Genomic DNA, 20,536 nt, shown 5'->3' on the forward strand with positions numbered 1-20,536 from the left:
TATTCTGGTCACGAGGTTCAGATGCTCCTGTTCTCTCCTTGCCACATCTTATCTCTTACCAAGGCCTGCTGTGTATCTTCCTTCAAAAATGGCCCCACTTCCTTCCCACTTCCTTCCCAATCCCACTGCCCCCACCCCTCGTTCAGACGGCAGTGACCTCTCCATGAACTCTTTCTATACTGACCCACCTGGGCTCTCTGCCACCACATGTCATCCTTGTCAGCCCACCTCCCATTTTCAAATTACTTCCCAAGAAAGCTGGCAGACTCCAGACTCCCAACAATGTGGATTTGATAACTGTAAGACATTCAGACCCAAGGTAGTCAGATCCCTCAGAGGATTCCCACCAGGATCTCCTTCCTCACACTCCCCTTGCTAAGTCCTTCCTGTTGAACAAATCACCCAACCCACCTTATACTTCTTCTTCCTCTGGCTTCTGCTCACAGTGTGTACTGGGTCAAACAGCATTCGCCAAGAATTTATGCCCACCCAAACCTTAGGATGTGACCTTATTTGAAATAGGGTTTTTGCAGATTAATTATAGTTAAGATAAGGTCATACTGAATCAAAATGGGCCCTAATGCCATGACTGGTATCCTTAAAAAAAAACAAAGACAAAGACACACAAGGAGAAAACAGCCATGTGTCAAAGGAGATACAGATTGGAGCCATGTGGCTAAAAATCCAAGCATGCCAAGGAATGCCAGAAACCACCAGAAGTTAGCAAAGAGGTATGAAAGAGATTCTCCCTCAGGGCTTCCAGAAGGAACCTCTTCTGCTAACACCTTGATTTCAGATTTTCATCCTCCAGAACTATGAGAGAATTCAGTTATCTTGTTTTAAGCCACCCAGATTTGGTATTTTATTACGACAGGCCTAGGAAATGAATACATGGTGCCCCATACCATCCCTAGTATGCACAGTGCTCATCCCTCTGGCTGTCTGATGAGACCTTCTCCAATGAACTAGTGCCAATTTCTCACCCACCAGCAGGAGGCTATTTTTCCAATAAAAACATTGCCATGTCTTATCAGTCCTGGGTTTCTGGAAGCTATGCATTCCAAAGGCCATTAATCCAAGTTCAGTCACCTTGAATCACTAATTACCAACTCATGAGCTTCCTCATTTTTCCCTCTTACAAATGAGGGCTACTCAGAGGGACTGGTTCATCTCCTTCAAGGGCAGTCACTGTTTCATTTTGTGGCCACAGGCTTCCATCCTAATTCCAACCACCATTTCCCAAATATGTACCCTTGGTCACCAGTGAGGTAGATACATAGCACTCAAGCTCTCCTTCATTTGACCCTAACCTCCCTTTCGACACGTATTCTACACATATCCTCCTCACCGCACCCACCGTGCCTAAACGTCCCATCCATCCCAACACCAGCTGAATGTCCAGCTACATCTGAATCCCAAATAAACCCTGCATCCCTCACGACAATACCTGTGCTGGAACACTCTTCCTATTTCCGAGCCCCTAAAATTCTTCTAGCCCTTCAAGGCCCACTTAAGGGCACCTTCTACAAAAGGTCTTTCGACATCACAAGCCACTGAAAACCTACTCTCTTCCTTTATGATTGGTTAGGGCTTGGCTTCCATCCACAGCAGGGTATGCTTACTGTAAGCTACACTACAACAATGTCTATACAACTCTGCCCCTTACCAGCTGTGTGACCTTGAGCAAATCACATCATTGATTTGCACCTCAGTTTCCCCTTCTACACAACTGGTAGAACTACAGCACTGACTTTACAGGGTCAGGAGGGATGGATAACACAGGTAAAGCACTTAGCAAAAGTCGTACACTTAGTGACACTCAATATATACTGGTGGTATCATCATCATACCATCATCACCAAACTTTATTTTCAAATACCTTGCATCAGCTAGGAACACAGAATTGTATAAATTCACCACTCTCAACGGGAAAAAAAAAAAAAGGGAACAAAAAACACTCTTCAAAATTAATGCCCTCACTAACCATGAGTACTAAGCAGGTTCTTCACGTAACAAGGACAGCATATTATTATCCTCATAAAACTCCTTTCTTCCTAACAGATTAAAGAGCTGGGAAGATCTCATTCCACTCGGCTTCACAAATGCCCTGAGAGAGAGGCAACAGGTAAGCATTGCTTCTCCATTGTCCTCAGGTGTGTCAGGACAGAGACAAGAAGCAAGGTGGCCACCCCTAGAGCGGAAGGCTGCCTTCTCTCCAGGCCTGGGCCTTAAGGAAACACTGAACACCCTCCTGCTTATTCCTCAGGCAGATGCCCTTTCCTTACTCTGAAAGCAAGGGAGTGTGCTGCTGGCAAGTGGTTCAAATCCAAGGCAGATTCCACATACCCTTGGACGCATACATTCCCTTACTCATTCATTCATTCAAAATCTTTTGCTAAGCCTCACTTTGTGCCTGCCATACTCTGTAAGTATCGAGCAGGCTATGGAGAATGATAAAGGTCAGGCTACAGAGAATGGTAAAGTACAGACCCCAAAGAAAACACCCCAAGCAACATATGGCTAGAGTCTGTCCTGTCTGCTGAATAAGGTAGAATGCTTCTAAAACCTCACCAATTTTAATTTTTTCCTCTTGTATTTTTTATAAAATGGACTAACAAATTCAACTTAATTTCTAGAAGTACTTCCAAAACAAGAGTCTTTCCTACCCAAATGCAAGACCCCTCCCCCACCTTTGCTGAAGCCATTGTACTCCCCAACCAAAGATACCAATGACAGGTTAAGGTCTAAGCTGGGAGTGAGGATGCACCAATGAATCAGAGCCTCCCACTGTACCCTCCCCAAGACTGAAATGCATCTGAGCATAAAATCAGAGGAAGCAGGTATCTGTACTCCCCCAAGTTCACGCTAGCATTATTCACAATACCCAAAAGATGCAAGCAACCCGAGTGTCCATCAGCAAATGAATGGATAAACAAAGTGTAGTACATGCATTCAACAATCATTCAGCCTTAAAAAGGAAGGAAATTCTAACACATGATACAACATGAATGAGCCTTAAAGATATTATGCTAAGTGAAATAAGGAAAATATGTTATGATTCTACTCATTTGAGGTACCAAGAATAGTAAAGTTCATAAAGACAGAAAGTAGAAGGGTGGTTGCCAGAAGCTTGGGGGACAGAGGAACGGAGAGATGTTGTTTCATGGGTACAAAATTTCAGTTTGGGATGATGAGAAAAGTTCTGGAGATGGATGGTGATGGTGGTTACACAACAATGTGAATGTACTTAATGCCACTGAATTGTGCATTTAAAAATGGCCAAAATGGTAAATTTTATGTTATGTGTATTTTACCATGATACAAAGAAAAAAAAAAATCAGAGGACTTCTCCAAAGCCACTGGAGGAAGTTTCTGTGCTGTAAAGGATGCTCACGGCATCACCCAGATCCCCTAGAATGGGTGGGTACACCCCACCCCAGTCACCATGTAGATGGCTGCTGAAGGCTCATGGATTCTGCTGCCTTCTCCAGAGAAATTTCCTTGGCCAACAGGAGCCACCTGGGAGGTCACTGCTCCACTCACCCCCTCATGGGCAGCCAATGGCAGAGTGACATGGTAGTACAAAAGTCACTTGCCTCAAGATGGAACCAACTCCATGGTATAATGAATGCTCTAGGGCAACCAACTGGATCAAGCTGTAGCTGGTCTCCAGCTAAGAATGCTTCTTTGCTTAACAGTCTTCCCCTGCCCTGTCCTGTTTCCCCCATGCTTCTCCTGAGAGTGTTCCCTCCATAAATAACTCTCCCATGAATCCATGTCTCAGGGTCTACATTAAAACGTTTCTCAATCTTTTTGCCATTATTGTCCCCCACCAAAGAGCCTTTTTAGACACTTTTCCCAATCACCCCCATTATCTTTTAATATAACAAATATATGTCTGGGGTTTTTTAAGATTCATTTATTTCAGAGACAGAGAGCACACACAAGGTACGGGAGTGGGGGGGGTGCGGAATCATCAAGCAACTTCCCACTGAGTGCAGAGCCTGACGCAGGCCTGGATCCCACGACTCCGAGATCATGACCTGAGCTGAAATCAAGAGTCAGATGCTCAACCGACTGAGCCACCCAGGCGCCCCTATCTGTTTTTGTACCGTATGTATATCTATGTTTTTTACATTAAAAGATTAAGAACTTTTCACTCCCCAATAACCCATTTCTGCCTCTTGGAGGCACTATTGCCCCCAGTGAGAATGCATGTTCTAAAGAACCTGACCTAACACAGCGTGGATATGCCTAACTGACTCATGTGGAATATGGAATTCTCCCCCAAAGCATCAAGCACTTTGAAATGATTTCTGCTGCCATTAATGCATTTTATTCAAAACAAGCAACCTTCAAACCAGCCAGTGCAAGAAACTATAAAATCTGCCACCTTCTCTGTGCCCAGGAGCTATTCTAGACCCTGGAGATAGATAAAACTAAGGAATAAGTTAGCATCCTGTGTCTGCCTGCATTCTGGAGAAGAGTAAACAAACAAACAGGTTCTGCAACAGCTAAGATAAAGAACAAACCAGGGTAAGCACACATATCTAGGAGGGGGCCATGCTGCTCAGAGACCCTACCTTTTTGGAGCCCGTAAACCCTCTACCAGAGACATGAATTCAGTGAGCTCTAATCACTCAGCAACCATCCCTGAGCACCTACTCTAATCCCTGCACTGCACTAGCCCTTGGGGGAGAGAACTGGAAGAACAGACTTGACACTGTCCGATCTGGGGTTGAGCTCTTCTCTATGACCCTGTCATCTGGGGCAAGTTCCTTAGGCATTCTTTTCCTTCTCTGTGTCATGCGGATAATGAGCAAATAGCTCACAGGGTTGTTAATGAACATAAGTTAGCTCACTGTCGAACAGAATATGCGCAATACATACTAGTAATTGTTGTTCCTGTTATTACCAACTGGACACAGGTCCTTCCCCCCAGAAGCTGGTGCAGGGATAATGATTGAAGCCGAGTGCCATGGTGCATCATGGGAAAATGCATCTCGTCCCTCATGTTTAGTCACGGAGCTCTTGAGGACCCAGGTGCTGCATGGCACTGCCCCGTTTTGACTCCTAGCCACTCATATCGATGGCTGGAACCTTCCTCGACAAGTCCTGTTGCTCTGTTATCTGCACATAACAAGAAAGCCTGCACTTCCAGCTCATTTGGCAAACACTGAGTAACTAATGCCTACAACTGCCACCATTTAGTGAAAGATTTAATAAACGGGGTGTTCTTCCAAGTCCAGCTTCACGAGCCAAGCTGAGGTTTCATTCCCCTCAGTGTTAAGGCTGGCATATGCCCACCAAATGGACACCAAGAGGCAGAGCATTATTTTTCAGCCACATTCAGACCCCCAGTAACTTCTGAGACCAAAGTCACGTAGCCACACGATGAGGAGAGAATAAAAATCAACATTCCGGGGATGGCACCATCAACACTGAGTTTCAGGGGGTTATTTATTTATTATGTGATAATGGCCCGAATGTATACACTACTCCAAAATCTGCCATGAAAATTCAAGCGTCTTTGTAATCCCTATTTACAAAGCACACAGAGAAATTAAAACAGGCTTAACCAAGTAGTGTTTGTGCATATTAATGAACCTAAATTCTAAATCTGGATTTTGGAAATAAAAAGGGTTTAAAAGAGGATTCATTTCAGACTAATTTGCTTTTGAATATGACACTTTGCATGTCAAATAGTACAGGGGATGTGGAAATGGGGGCTAGACAGGCATTTTAAAGCATTTGCACACAAGTTATGGGGCATAAGATCTTTTAAAGGAAAAAGACCACATTCCATGTTCTACTTAAGACTTTTATGGTACACATCCCTCTACAGTCACCTGTGTCCTACTCAACGAGGGAAGAATGATGGGTTCCACTCCGACCATAGAATCTTTCTCCTTTATTACTTGTGTAACTTTTCCTTGGCTGGCTCCACTATAATACTATCACCAGAGTGCTAAGTGCCATAAGGGAGGGACATGGTCTAAGAACATGTACATGAAGGCCCAGGAGTGCCTGGTTCTTAGGAGACAGAGAAAGAGAGGGAAGCCAACACTGGACGCAGCATCAGATGGACCCGAGTTCAAATCCTAGCCCTACCTCTCACCAACTGCAAATTACTTACACTCTCCTAACCTCACTTTCTACATCTGTAAAATATAGTGTTAATTCCTACCTCTGAGGTCAAACTTATATAGCAGAACACAGTAGGTGTTCAAAACTGTTTCCTCCATTCTCTCTGCTCCTCTTTGGAGCAATATTAAATCAGGGAAGGGCAAGCAGTATCTTATGGAGGTTATAATTCAACGATTAACCAACACCCACTGTCCTATGGTCTACACCTGCAGGAGAGGAAAAACACAAATAAAAAAAATCTCCAAGCAGGTATTGAAGGACAGGGATGGATATCAGATGTGGATGGACGGAAGCGCGGTGCTCTCCAGCTTGCTGTCCTCAGCATGTGGCGGGTGCTAAGCCTGGCAGACCTCCAGCACTGAAGAAGAGGTGAGCGTGGGGGCTGTGCAATCAGACCTCCTGGGTGGACCCCAGGCATGGCCACTTACAATGGACACTGTGCGAGTCACGTCTCTTCGAGGGGTTAGTCTTCTCACCTGCAGCTGGGGACAACCACTGTACCCACCTCCCTAGCTTGGCAACTTTTAGAAGTCACCTGTCGGTAGATTCCTTTAGGGACATAAGCACATGACAAGGGAACAGGCCTGGGGAACTACACTCAAATCAGAAAGATTCACAGAGCAAGTCAACATACACTAAATATCCCCCAATTAAAGATAAGAAGTCATTCCACACCGGCATTGAAAGACATCCCCTCTGCCAGAATCTGGCAGTTCTAGCCCCAAGCTGCAAGTGTCCCCCGTTCCCTCCTGAGGACAGTCAGACCCCTTCACTTCATTCCTTTCCAAGGGGGGCTGCAGATGCGCTAAGTGTCTAAGGGTTGGGAAAGAGGAGAGTAATGCCCACCCAGGACAGCTGAACTCACAGGGCCCCTTCTCCCTAGCCAGCATCTCTCCGAAAACCTCAGGCACTGCTGAGCCCTGGGCTGGGAGACCGCACTGCCCAGGACAAGGTTTCTGGCTCCGCCCTTCACCTCTGCCTGAGGTGAGAACAGGTTCTCCCTGCTGTGATGCTCATGGGCCCTCTGTCCTCTCCTCCTTCCCACTCAGTGTCACCGTGTCCCCACCTACGGGCTCCTTTCTCTCTGGACCATCGATCTCTCCTCTCCGCTCCCTCTGCCTTCATCAGCTACCCCTCCTGTGTCCCACACAGCCCTCCACAGCTCTGCCTTCTCACCCCCTCTGTCATGGGCTCATCTCCTAACTGCCTGACCTCCACTCCCTCTGCCTTCCCCCCTCTCATTCTCTCTCCTACTCTCCTCTCACCACTTGATCCCCACCCCCGCAGTGTATTTGCCTCTGTTTCTCCTTTCAGGGCGGGAACTAGGGTAAGGTCAGTAGGGCACAAATTTAAGGAGGTGCCAAAAAACTCCGTTAACAGAATATTGTTTTCATGTAGCATTTTTAAAATCAAAATTAACACGAAAAAATCCATGATGAATGAAGAATCAAAAATTTGCATTAAGACAGGATGGACCCTGCATTTGTACCCCTCTCCCTCGCTTCACCCTAATCCATCTCTGCTCTAAAACTTTTTTTACAGAAAGAAGCTGCCAGAGATTTGATTTAATTGCTTTAAAATTTTGATCTTGATTATCAAGTTTTCTGACATCCCCTTAAATTTTGCACTAGGGGGGTGGGGGTCTCTGTCAGTGTCTGAGCCCTTGCAATGGATTTCCCTTTTTGCCCCTTCTTCCCTCTTTCCCCATTTATGCCCTCTCCACTCCTCTTCTGCTCTCCATTTCTGACGTAGGGGGAGGGGGAAGCCACGCACATACCGTGCGCACACACACCCCAAGTCTGTCTTTCTCCTCTGATCTCTTTATCTCTCTTCTGCTCTCCCCCTGTGACTGAGTTTCTCTCTCTCTCCCTCCCTTGTCACCGTCCAGGTCTCTCCACATCTTGCCTGCACCTGTGGCCAACCCATCAAGCCTGAGCATTGCCAAGGGTACAAAGGAAGGACAAACAGGATTCCTCCTGGCAGAAAAGCAAGACTCAGAGGGAAGAGCTCCAACCTCAGTCCTGTCTCAGACCTCAGATCGGCAATCATCTGCCAGCATTCCTGTCAAACTCATCTAGAGCAACAAATGCCCTGTGTCCCAGAGGTAGGCAAGCAGGCCACTGGCGGATGTTGGAGCCCCCCAGCATGGACGCAGACAGCAACCAACACAGGGGCAGACCCCAGCAGAGAAAGCCCACTGGCAGGAACTGCAGACATTGAGGCTCTCGAGGACCCAGATGCCCCAGGACAGGGCAGTTCACTCTCCACGTGGCCTTCTCCGGACAGCAATGAAAAAAGCGAAGCAACGAGGATTTGCCAACTATCTCTGGCTGTACTGGGGGCCATCATTTTCCATGCATAATCCTACATTTCCCTTAGGTATGACTATTTCTGCAACCGAAGGAACTACAGTTCAGAGAGGTTGAGTGATTTGCCCAAGGGCTCACAACCTGATTCAAGCCTAGGACGTCTAACTCCCAGTCCAGAGTCCTTTCCTTCTACCATCCTATCTATTTAAAGAGCTAAGTCTCTCACACACAGCAAGGAATAAGAAAGACAGCCCAAAGGTTCCACAATCATTTCTTCATCAGGAGACAACATTCACAATGGTCTGAATGATTTAGAAACGATAAAGTCAGATCCCCAGATCACACCACACTCAGAATAAATTACAAATGGAGTAAATAATTACATGCAAAAAGGGAAACATAAAACTTCTGGGGAAAATGCAGGAGTGTGACTGATTCACAGGTGGTAAGGCCACTTTGAGGATGCTGTGAAACACACAAGGTTGACTAATTTCATTTTTTAAAAAGTAGTTTTTGTATTATATGTATGGTATGTATTATGTATGGTATGTGTTATGGTATGTAAAGATACCATAAACAAGACTGAAAGACAAAGGTAAGTGGAGGGGGGGCATCTGCAATCTATAGGACAAAAGGTTAATTACCCTTCAAATACAAAGAGTGCCTACCAATCAACAAGTCTAATAACCTAAAAGAAAATTTGAAGGACTTCCAACAAGCAAATTATAGAAAAGTGCTTACACAAGGCAAAAAAACAAAAAATGGAAAATAAAAACCTCAGAAGTATTCAAAATTTCAATTAAATCTATGAGACATCACTTATCAACCACTGGATTAGTAAAAATTAAGTATCATCATCAAGAGCTTAAAGAGCTGGGAACTCTTCAAGTATTGGTGAGAGTGGACATTGCTCTAACCTCCTACTGAGAAATTTGGCAGTATTTATCAAAATTTGAAATGCACATGATTCTTAACCCATTAATTCCACTTTTAGGAAACAGCCCCATAGGAATACATGCACACCTGTGCACATGGGCAAAGGTTATTCATCCCCACACTGTTTGAAAGAGGGAGGGAAAGGCAACATTCTAAACATCTTATGAACTATTATGGCAAGGTATTCAAAAGAAAAAAAATGTAGAAACTATAGATACCATGATCCCTTTTAAGAATACGTGTGTCTGTGAGTATGCGTGAGCGGATGGGAGCGTATGCGTGTGTTTTTATGCAGAGGAAGAGGCCTGGAAGCAGAGAGAGAAACAGGCTGCAGTGGTTGGACTGGAGAGGGAGGATTACAGAAGATCTGCTCTTCCCTTCAGGCACCAACCTATTTTTATTTGTACCACGAGTACCTGTTACTTCCATATTCATAGAAGATATTTCTGTAACAAAAAAGAAAAGCATCCAGCATTTGAAATAGGACAGCTGTGAACATGGAAAGCACCCTTTCCCCCCTCAACCCCTCTGTGCCCCACCATCCCTCCAATCAACAAAAGCAGCCTGCCCTAAGGGTGCTGCAAATCGGACGCACTGCTCTCTCCTACAGGGGCCATGTGGTATACGCTTATTTGCAGTTAAATTAAACCTAGTTATGTTTTGAGATTTTCAAGGAATCATGACACATCCTGAACGAAAGCTAGAATGGCTTGCCATTTATGGATTAGATGCCTCCTTCCTGTTCTGTGCACTCTCCTCATGGCAACAGCCCTGTTAAAGATGTCAAAGTCTATTCCACTGAAGACTCCATCATAGGCACCCCCTCAGGGTTAAGTGACAGAGCCAAGATTTCAACCCAGGTCTGTTGGGCGGTTCGGCTCATGTCCATTCCAACACCAGGCTGGAAGCTGACCGCCGATATCCCAGGCCACCGACCAAAGCAGACTCAAAAGATGCAGGGCAGAGGGGCGCCTGGGTGGCTCAGTCAGTTAAGCAGCTGCCTTCAGCTCAGGTCATGATCCTGGGGTCCTGGGATCGAGCCCCGCGTCCAGCTCCCTGCTCAGCGGGGAGCCTGCTTCTCCCTTTCCCTCTGCCTGCCACTCTGCCTACTTGTGTTCTCTGTCAAATAAATAAAATCTTAAAAAAAAAAAAAAAGATGCAGGGCAGAAATCTACTCCGAGCACTACTATAAACCAAGAACACATGGTAAGTATCTACTCAAAGGAAATTCTAAGAGCTGACGCAGTGAGCCAACAGACAGGGGACACTCCTTTGCCTGGTCCAGATCCAAGAAGCCGTAGAAAGAGGCCTAACGGGCAACGCCCTAACGGGCAACGCCATGAATCTCTTGAAAGCATTACAGCTGTCACAGCTGAGTCCATGGCCTATGGAACATTCTGCACGTTTCCCTTCAAGGTAAAAACCTGTTCCATTTGCCTAAAGCCCACCCTGGAGCCCACTCAAGCCTTGCAGTCCAAGAATGGATTTGAGTGCAGTTGAATGGAGTAGATCACACTCCCAGAAGGCCATGGGACAGGTTCCCTGGTCGGTTCTCCCTAGGCCCTCCTGGATGGGAGAAGACTATGTTGGGGGGGTTGGTTTCGGGGGCCCAAGCTGACCCACCAGCATCCTTTCAGGCCAACACCTAATAGAGGAGATGCAGATAGGGAGTTCAGGTAAGAGAAGCAGTGTTACCGGATACAAACCTTAACAACTAAACTCAACTTTTAACAGAAACCAATATAACGTGCCCTGAACAGCTGGGGTTGCTGGCATGGAGTCGGAGACTTCAGGCTGTCATACTGAGATCTCGCAATTCTCTCTTCCTCACGGTTTCCTCATTGTCACAGGTGACTGACGGCTCTACCTCCAGTATGGGAGCCCTGTTCCAGTCAGAAAGCAGCAGCAGAGCACAGGACAGAAGGGGTGTTAGCCGACCAAGTTGGCCCCCCTTTGGCAGGATCTCTCTTGGAAGCCAACAGCTTCTTCTGCCATCTTATTGGCCAGAGCTAGGTCACATGGTCACTCATCCCACAAAGGCTAGGAGCTTTAAAGCTTGACACATTATCCAACAAATTCAGGATTTTTTAGCGAGGAAGAAGAACGGACATCGGGTAAGCAACTAACAGTCTATCTAAGGAGATATTTTATGAAAATAAACTGTAAATTCCTCAATGCACTAATGAGGGAGTGGGTGGCACATGAGTTTGGAAAATTCTGGACCTGGGGGCATGGACACAATGTTTGCATTGGAGGAAGATTCTTACAAGAGTCTTCCAACACAAGGCAGGCAAATAAACCTTGCACTTATGGCCTTCCATGGTCTCCTTAGATAGTCATGACATCAAGTCCCAAAGGGGGGGGGGGGGGGTGGTCAGAGCTGGGTGACAAAGGGCAGGAGCAGGCCAGGTAATGGGATGCAAAGATGCCAGGAGGTAAGCAGTTCCAGAGTTTGACTTCTGCCTACCAGGGGCCTCTTTTTGAAGAGTTGGCAATGCAGCTACACTGGACCCAGGAGGGGGTTTCTTAAAGCTAAAACCAAGATAACTGAACTCTTTGATGCCCAAGGGTACTGAGAATGCTCAGCCATGGCAAGACGACACAAAGCAAAGGCCATCACAGCAGAGGGAGGGTCCCTGCAACCTTGCAGTCTCTCTCTTCTGAAAGGAGGAGGAATGATACTCTGACCTTGACATCCACAGCTTCAAGCCGAGAACAGCCGCTTCTGTCCCTGATCACTGAGAGCTCCACGATGTTGAGTCTGCAGGACCAGTCCCAGCCCTCTCTGAAGACTGCCCTACACCTCACAATGGAGCCAGCTTCCCAAAGAGGGTTCACTTCTCAGCTTCTGTTGCTTGAATAACTTTGACCTATTTTACATCACGACTTTGATGTGACCGAAAGCATCCTGTCCAGTGTGTGTTGGCTGCATGCTCCAGATGGAGAACTACAACCAGCCCACAAAGGGGCAGCTGCAGCACACAGCTCATGCAGCTCCGAGCACCGCCTGGGAGCGCTCGGGAGCAGGGAAGAGGCACCAGGTCAATGGCTGAGCCACCTGGAGGAAAACCCAGGGCCTGTCCCCTTCTGACAAACACACCAAGGAACGCTCCTCTGGGAGCCAAATGAGCTACCCCCACCAGCCTGCTTTCTGGCTCACACCAGCCACAGGAAGTCCATTTTACTTCCCAATTTCATCACCTGCTTTCCCAAGAGAAAATGAGACATGTGGGCACCCCAGGCCAACTGGTTACCTGGCACCTCTTCGTACAGATGTTTAAACATGTGACGAAGTTTACTTAGAGAAGCAGCAGAGAGCTGCCTAATGACCTAGTGGCCACAGGCTGCACCTCCCTGCCTCTCCTCGCCTCGCCTCTCCGGCACACTTTGGCCCCAGCCCAAACTCGCATCCCTTTCTCCACAGCAGAGCCCCATGATTGCTCTGACCCCTCCCCTTAAAAGGCAGCTTTAAAGGCTGCTTTTTCTTAATTGAGATTGCCTCTTGGCCTCAACTCTGTACCCCATCAAAGTGTTGCTTCCCGCCCTGCAAAGCTTCCCCCCAGAGAAAAACGCTGCAGTAAATACAGGCTATTTTCCTTCACCTTTGGTTCCCAGGGATGCTTAATGCCCCAGGATCACTTGGCATCTCAGCTCTGCTGCCTGTCACTGGATGCAGCTCCATACACCAGCAGGCTCCCCAAGTCGGTCTTTGCAGGCTCACGCCGCAGGTGGGGAACCAGAGAGCGAAGACAGTGCTCATAACCATGGGCTGCAGCACCTGGGCTCATGCCCGGCTCCGCCCCCAGGCCGCCGTGAGTTTAACATGTGCAGGTTACCTCACCTCTCTGCACAATGGGGCGCTATCAGTGCTTAGCTTACAGGGCTGTCGTGAGGCTTACAAGAGGGTAGTGCATGGAGAACGCCCATCTCCGTGCGAGGCACACAACCACAGCCCTGGTAGTATTTAGTATTAGTACTGGAGGTAAACAAGGCCTCCAAAACATTCCTATGTGAATCAAATATGCAACTGAGAAGGCTTCAGTGGGGTGGTAGTAACAACACAATTAGACAGGTTCATAGAAATGCTGTCCTGCCCGGCATCCAGTATCAGACCCTCAGAGCCAGCAGGAGGTCCTTCTCCAATCACCTACACGTCATTCCTCGGGTCGGCACGTGCAAGGCTCGTCATAAGGGCACCAGCTCCCGTTCCCGGAAAACCGATGCTGCAGCCTCGTAGGGCTCCTCTGGGGGCACAGAACCTCGTGTGGACATTCTTCTCTCTGACCTTCTGAACATGCTGTCCTCTTGCTCTTCTTTGCCACCTTTAGAACTTTTAAACTCTTTGGAAGATCATTCAAACACTACCACCTCAACACCTCCCCTGACTGCTGCAAATACAGCCAGAGCCTTCTGTGACCCCCGAACTTTCACTGGCACCTGCATCCAGACACCTCCCCTACAGGGTGACCTGTGCCCCCACCAGACAGTGATCCTCTGCTGGCATACATCATGAGCTCACCATGCCTGACACTTAACTACACACTTTACCCATGCTTTCTGAGTGAAAACAAGGGTCAGAGATAAATCTCACTTGGCTCACATACGAGTGTGCACACACGCATGCGTGCACACCCACACACAGTCCGCTAATGAATATTTGAATCCAACAGCAAACTAGAAAATAGAACTGTACTAAAAAACTCAATAAGCCGGGGCGCCTGGGTGCCTCAGTCAGTTAAGCGTCTGACTCTTGATTTCAGCTCGTGAGATCGAGCCCCACATCAGGCTCCACACTGGGCATGGAGCCTGCTTGGGATTCTCTCTTCCCTTCTCCCTCTGCCTCTGCCCCCTCCAAAAAAGTTTTCAGAAAGTAGCCCATCCTTTTACACCGATGGTGAAAATCTTAGCGACACTTTGATTTCTGTGGTACTCGACAGTTTACAAAGTGCTTGGAAACGGAGGGGTCCCCAGGAATGGGAGACACCTTCACAGTGTCTGGCCTGATTCCCCAGGTGAGACAGGAATCCCCTATTCAAAATCCCCACTCTGAGGTCCTCCAACCTCTTGCCTAAATACACCCTGTGCCGAAGAACTTCACATTTCTGAAATAATCGTTAATATCTTCAGAGGTTTCTAACCATTTAAAGGTTCCCTTCTTATGGTGAGTGATAATTTGTTTCCCAGGACTTTTACGTATCAGTCCCAGATTTTCTTTCAGGAATACACAAAACTTTCTCATGGCGGCCTGCCAAAATTCTATTGACAACAACAATGTCCTGTCTAGTCTTTTATCCTTAAAGTGACCCATCCCCGGTACTCCATACCCCCAACTCTGACTTGGATCTCAATCCTCTCACCATTCTGGGGACCCCCCCCCGCCTTGGGAGAACTCTGTGCTGTCTATGAGGAATGCCAACAATGATGAGGAGACTGTAGACAGTAGGTGCCTTTTCAGGAGAAGAGATGTCATTCCAGTTGGGTATTTCAGTCCTCCAGGATACAGTTCTGCATTGCCTCCCTGATGGGGACTGAATTGTGTCCCCCAAAATTCCTATGCGGAGGCTCTAATTCCCAGGACTTCAGAATGAGACTGAATTTGGAGATAGTCACCTCTTTAAAGGCCCTAAGTTAAAAGAAGTCCATTACGATGGGTCCTAATCCAATCTGACTAGTGTCCTTAGGAGACAAAAAAATCTGGACAAGAAGAGAGACGTGGGCTATGCCCACACAGAGTAAAGACCAAGTGAAGACACAGCAAGAGGGTGGCCGTCGGTCAGCCATGGAGAGGCCTCAGGAGAAACCAAACCTGCCCACCCCTTGACCGTAGACTTCTATCCTCATCCTCCGGAACAGTTTAAGCCACGCCATCTGCGGTATTTGGTCATGGCAGCCCGAGCAAGCTAATGCACTAACTACATACATACCTTGTTTATATCATCTACACAGCCCCGATGGCATGTAAGTTGCCAATTTCTGGTCAAGAGATGAGTGACAAGATACTTTCTAAAATAAATCTCAGAGCCAGTCTGCTCTTTCTCTGAACTTTCAAAGAATGTCACACCCAGCCCCATCATCACTTCTAGCCCAATACAGTCCTTCTCGAAGAAACAGCAATTCCTCTATTAAAAGTGAATGCCCCTTACATGATACAGGCCAGAACTGTCTGACTTAATATCTTTGTTTTTAATGAAACATGAAAGGGAAGCAAAAGCAGCCAGTTCTGAAGTGGCAAGAGGCATAGCTTATGTCCTTTCAGCGCTCACACCTGTGCCTGCAGCATCCATGAACCAGACAGAACAGAGGTGATGCCCCAGGGCCACCACACATAGACTTGCTCCAAGCTGTGGTCCTTCCCCACACAGCTGACCACAGGCTCCTTCAGATGCTATAGGGCCCAGGCATTCCTTCTTAGATTTCTTGAATTTCCCTTCTGCCCTTGCTCTACCCGCTGAACTCAATACACAGCAATTATCTCCCCAGGAACAAAACCCACACCCACACCTCTCTAATGCGAAATATGCTCTCTTATTCAGTGTCGTTCTGGAAGCCTCTACCATCTTGCACTGTCGTCACCTATGGTTTATCCCAGTCCTGAAACAAGGAACTGAATGTTATAAAAATGGATCCCTTTTTAAAATGACTTTAGTGCCACAGCCTCCAGCTCCAGAGGTCTGATATCGCAGGGGAGACACACTGTGGTCATGAAGTAGCCCCAAGGATAAAGGGCAGTCAGAGGTCTGAGGCCACCGAAGGAGATGCTGAGGAGCTACTTCCTTTGGCCTGAGCAGCCTCCAGCCTAAGGAAAGGCATGTCTCCCTACAGACTAAAGGCAAAGTGCATCAAATGGGATCCAAATGCCTTTGGAGCAGCAAAGCCAAATCTGAGAGCAAGAAGGGAACTGAAATCAGAACCCAGGCCACGGGGAATAAGGGCACGAGAACAAGAGAGTGGCAGCAGATGGGATGTGAGAATCCAGGGAGCCAGGAAGACACAGCATCTGGCTTCTCGCAATCCTTTCCCTATGCATCACCCCTTTGATTCCTTCGCCCAGCAAAGCCGTGCACCTGCAGGTCAGAGCAGCAGAGGAGGAGAGGGGGCCAGCCATCCGTCAGCGCCTCCTCTCAACTGCCTGCAGAGAGGTGCAAGCTTTGAATTCCATCTCCAAACCAGGAGATCTGCCTTGCCACGACACTCAGCTCCTTTCACAATTTATTCCATCCTGTGACTGACTGGAACAAGTCTTTAAAAGGGCATTTTTCAGAGCCATGATGGTACAGTAGTCATGATGTCTGGCGCTGACAGTTCCAAACAAGTCACGGGCCCAGAAATTACATGGAGCGGCCGTCCATCAGCTGTCGCCATGGTCCACTGGCTGTTTGGGAAGCAGAGCTCAGTCGTGCATACATGCCACCAATGGGCCTGACTGCAAGGGCTTTGGCTGTCATCACTAGCATTAGCAGCAAAGACTTTGGCATCACAGACTACTTCCAGAAACACAGCAGCTGTACCATGTAGAACTTCATTCTCATACCTTCGATGGCCACACGTTCTGCGAGCGGACTCCAAAAGACCCTTGGGCAGGTAACTAGGGATACCACCTGTGTTCTCCATTGCATTCTGTGGTATTCTGTATTATTGTTCAAAGTATGGGTACAGGTCTAATTCATCCCACCCCGTTGAGATGAGGCTTGGCCATGTGACTTGGGGTGCTTCTCCCTGGACGAAGATTAGACATCCCTGTCCTGGTGACAGGAAGCTTGCTTTCTGGCAGCCTGTGAGGTAGAAGGGGATAGGTACACCTGCATCCTACTGAACTCAGGAATAGTTACGGGACTTGCTATGTTCCCTTAAATGTGGACAGTCATGTGTCTTCTCCAGGTGAAAGCTTAAGAGCTAGCTCATGGTTTTCTCTGTTTCATCAGCGTACGTAGCGGATTAAAAGCCACAGAGTATGAAGCCACAGCTGGTCCCTAATGGATACATAGCGTGGATGAAAACAAACCATTGTGGTTGCTGTTTACAGTGATCTGGGGCTCATTTATTATTGGAGATTGTTTATTATTGAATTATAGCCTAGTATAGCTTAACTGAAATACCATCTTCCCTTTTCTCTTTTCTCCACTACTATTTATTAAGCACCTATTATGAATTCAGGACCTTCTATGAATTGAGAACCTTCCATGAACGGAGCACCTAGTATGTGGCAGCACTGGCTTGAGCAGGAACTGCAAATAAGAGACGTGTAGGATGGGCGCCTGGGTGGCTCAGTTGGTTAAGCGACTGCCTTCGGCTCAGGTCATGATCCTGGAGTCCCTGGATCGAGTCCCGCATCGGGCTCCCTGCTCGGCAGGGAGTCTGCTTCTCCCTCTGACCCTCCTCCCTCTCATGCTCTCTGTATCTCATTCTCTCTGTCTCAAATAAATAAATAAAATCTTTAAAAAAAAAAAAAGAGACGTGTAGGATGGAAAGGTGGTGATGTTACATCGATACATTTTGATATACTGTGGCAAGTGTTGTAACAAGATTCATCAAGAGCTTGGGGGGGGGGGTGGTTCTAGCTCCATCTCCTCTACCAGGGAACAAGGAAAGACTAGATACCCAACATATAGAGTACACTATAAATAAATAAGGTTGACCGACTTTGAATTTGATAGGAATATGGGGGGGGGGGGACGTTCCTGACCAGGAAGAAAGGAAATGGCATTCCAATAGCAGAAAATGGGGAAAGTGTATTTCAGGCAGAGAAAAATGGCGTATGCTATGACATGAACACATACCTCTGTTTAGTGAAGACAAGACTCAGGATGGACAAAGAATAAGATAAAATGATTCCAGAAAGATCCACTGGAATCAGCTTAGAAAGAACCTGGAAGACCACACCAAGGAGGTGTGACTTAAACTTTGGGGCTTACAGAGCAACAAATGGAAGCTTTTAAGGAGGAAACTGAAGCGGTCTTCCTGCCATGGGAGGTGGTGTGGCTAGGACATGGGACTAGGTTTTGGGAGTCAGAAAGAACAGATTTTACTCTGAGTAAAATGAAATTACAACAGCAAATATCAAATGGAAGAAGGGAAAAGCACATTCTCAATCTTAGATCAGCTTCCCTGGGAAACAAATTCAGAAGATGAAATTTGCAAGCAAGGTGTCGAATGTGGAAGGGTAGTGGGTATATCACCTATAAAAGAATGAAGGAAGCAGGATGGGGCAGAGAGAGATGTTGAGCTACTGTGTAGTCACCACAGAGGCCTCAGCTCATCATCCAGGGAGCTCTAAACCATAGGATGGCCCATCTGAGTTTTCGGAGTTGAGGCAAGGCTATCAGACCTTTGTACCGGGAGATGAAATAGTCAGTGGGTACGAGCTAGGGGTGGTACCTTCCTTCCACAGAGCGCAATGATGAGGAAAGGACTCAGCTTTCAGCATAAGCAGCAAATACTCTCAGCAGCTGGGAAATGAATGCCTGAGTCCTCAAGTGGGAATTGGGAGATTCCAGCAGAGGATACAGCCAATATCCACTACAGACCATCAACAGGGAAAAACAACATTTACTGAGCACCTACTGTGGGCCAGGAATTGTGCTAATTTATTTGTATTCTATCTTTTAATCCGTACACAACTCTTTGTAGTAGGTTCTATTATGACAGACAAGAAAACTGAGGTTCAGAGAGGTTTAGTTATCTGCTCAAGAGATGGTGCAAGCAGACAGAAATTCAACTTCAGCTGTGTCTGCCTCTGGAGTCAACCTACTTGCTGTGCACTCCAGTGTTCACGTGGGAAAGACCTGAACGCTGCCAGACAAAGGCAGGGCAGACTGATCAAAGGGATGACACATAGGACTCTCTGGAGAAAGAAACCTCCTGTGCCTTCTCATGGGTTCTCAAACACACCTGGCCCCCGAGGAGCAGGACACTGAGGTCAGTCTCTCCACCAGGCTGCTCTGCTCCCCAGCTATTAAGGCTTTTCCTTCTTGACCCTCTTTCTCTGCCAGGGCCAGAGCTTGCCTTGGAGGGGAGCAAAAATTTGGCTCAGTGAAGAGTGGCCAACAGGTGACATTAGGCTTGGAGAGGACCAGTCAAAATTCATCATAGGCACCTTGCATGAGACTGTGCACCTGTGACTGGCTGGCATCATTCTTACACTTAAAAAAACGAAGACTCAGAAAGTGGGAGTCCCCTCCCTGAGATCACACAACCTGTACGTGGTCACTCCAGAATTTTGTTCTTTCCTCCTGGACACCCATCAATGCAGAAGTAAATAAAACTAAAAATCCAGTTCCTCAGTTGCATTGTCCACATTTCAAGTACTCCAGGGTCCCACGTGGCTAGCAGCTATCGTGGCGACCATATAGGGTAGGTCAGGTAGAGAACACCTGTATCACTGCAGAAGATCCCACTGGAAGTGTTAACATGGCGCTGGCTTTGGAGTCCTGGAGGAAACAACACTGCCCCAGTGATGACCCAGATTTTCTCCATGCCCCTCAGCCACTGCCCCAAATCTTTTTGCAGATAAAACAGTGGCAGATAAATCTAATGAATCTGAGGGGAGCAGGGGATGTATATAATTAATCCAGAAGGGAGAAGGCAAACCATTTTTGTACCTGTTTATGTTCACTTGATAAACAGGGAAAAGCTAATGACTCTGTAGTTCCTGGAAAGTCCACAGGGAAACTGGAATCTCTTATCTGAGCCCCCTGCAGAGAAGGAGGGCCTGTGCTCTAACTCACGCCTGTGATCAAAGAGGATCTGTGCATGTCATTACCGAATTTCCTCCCCTTCCCTCCTAGTAGGTTTCCAAGTCCCCAATTTCCAGAGACTGGCCTACATTAGCCTGCCAGTGAAGAGGGAGGCTTTTATTCCCCAACAATACTAATAAATTAAAGCAAAAGAGCCACAGCTGGATATCTGCTCCCTTTCTGGATACCTTCCCCCAAACACAAATTCTGGATGGGTGGTACAAAAATCACAGGGGCCTTGGAGATTCTCTGGTCCAACCTCCCATCTACAAAATTCAGGCCAAGACACTGTGTCTTGAAACTTGAATTAACTGAAATGTTTCGGGGTGGGGGGGAGGGCAGCAGCAGCCGAGACCACCTCCCAAGGAAGACAGCTCTATTTTCAGGTACCTCTGAATGTCATAACTGTGG

The sequence above is a fragment of the Neomonachus schauinslandi genome, chromosome 10 (assembly GCF_002201575.2).
Source record: "Neomonachus schauinslandi chromosome 10, ASM220157v2, whole genome shotgun sequence".
NCBI lineage: Eukaryota > Metazoa > Chordata > Mammalia > Carnivora > Phocidae > Neomonachus > Neomonachus schauinslandi.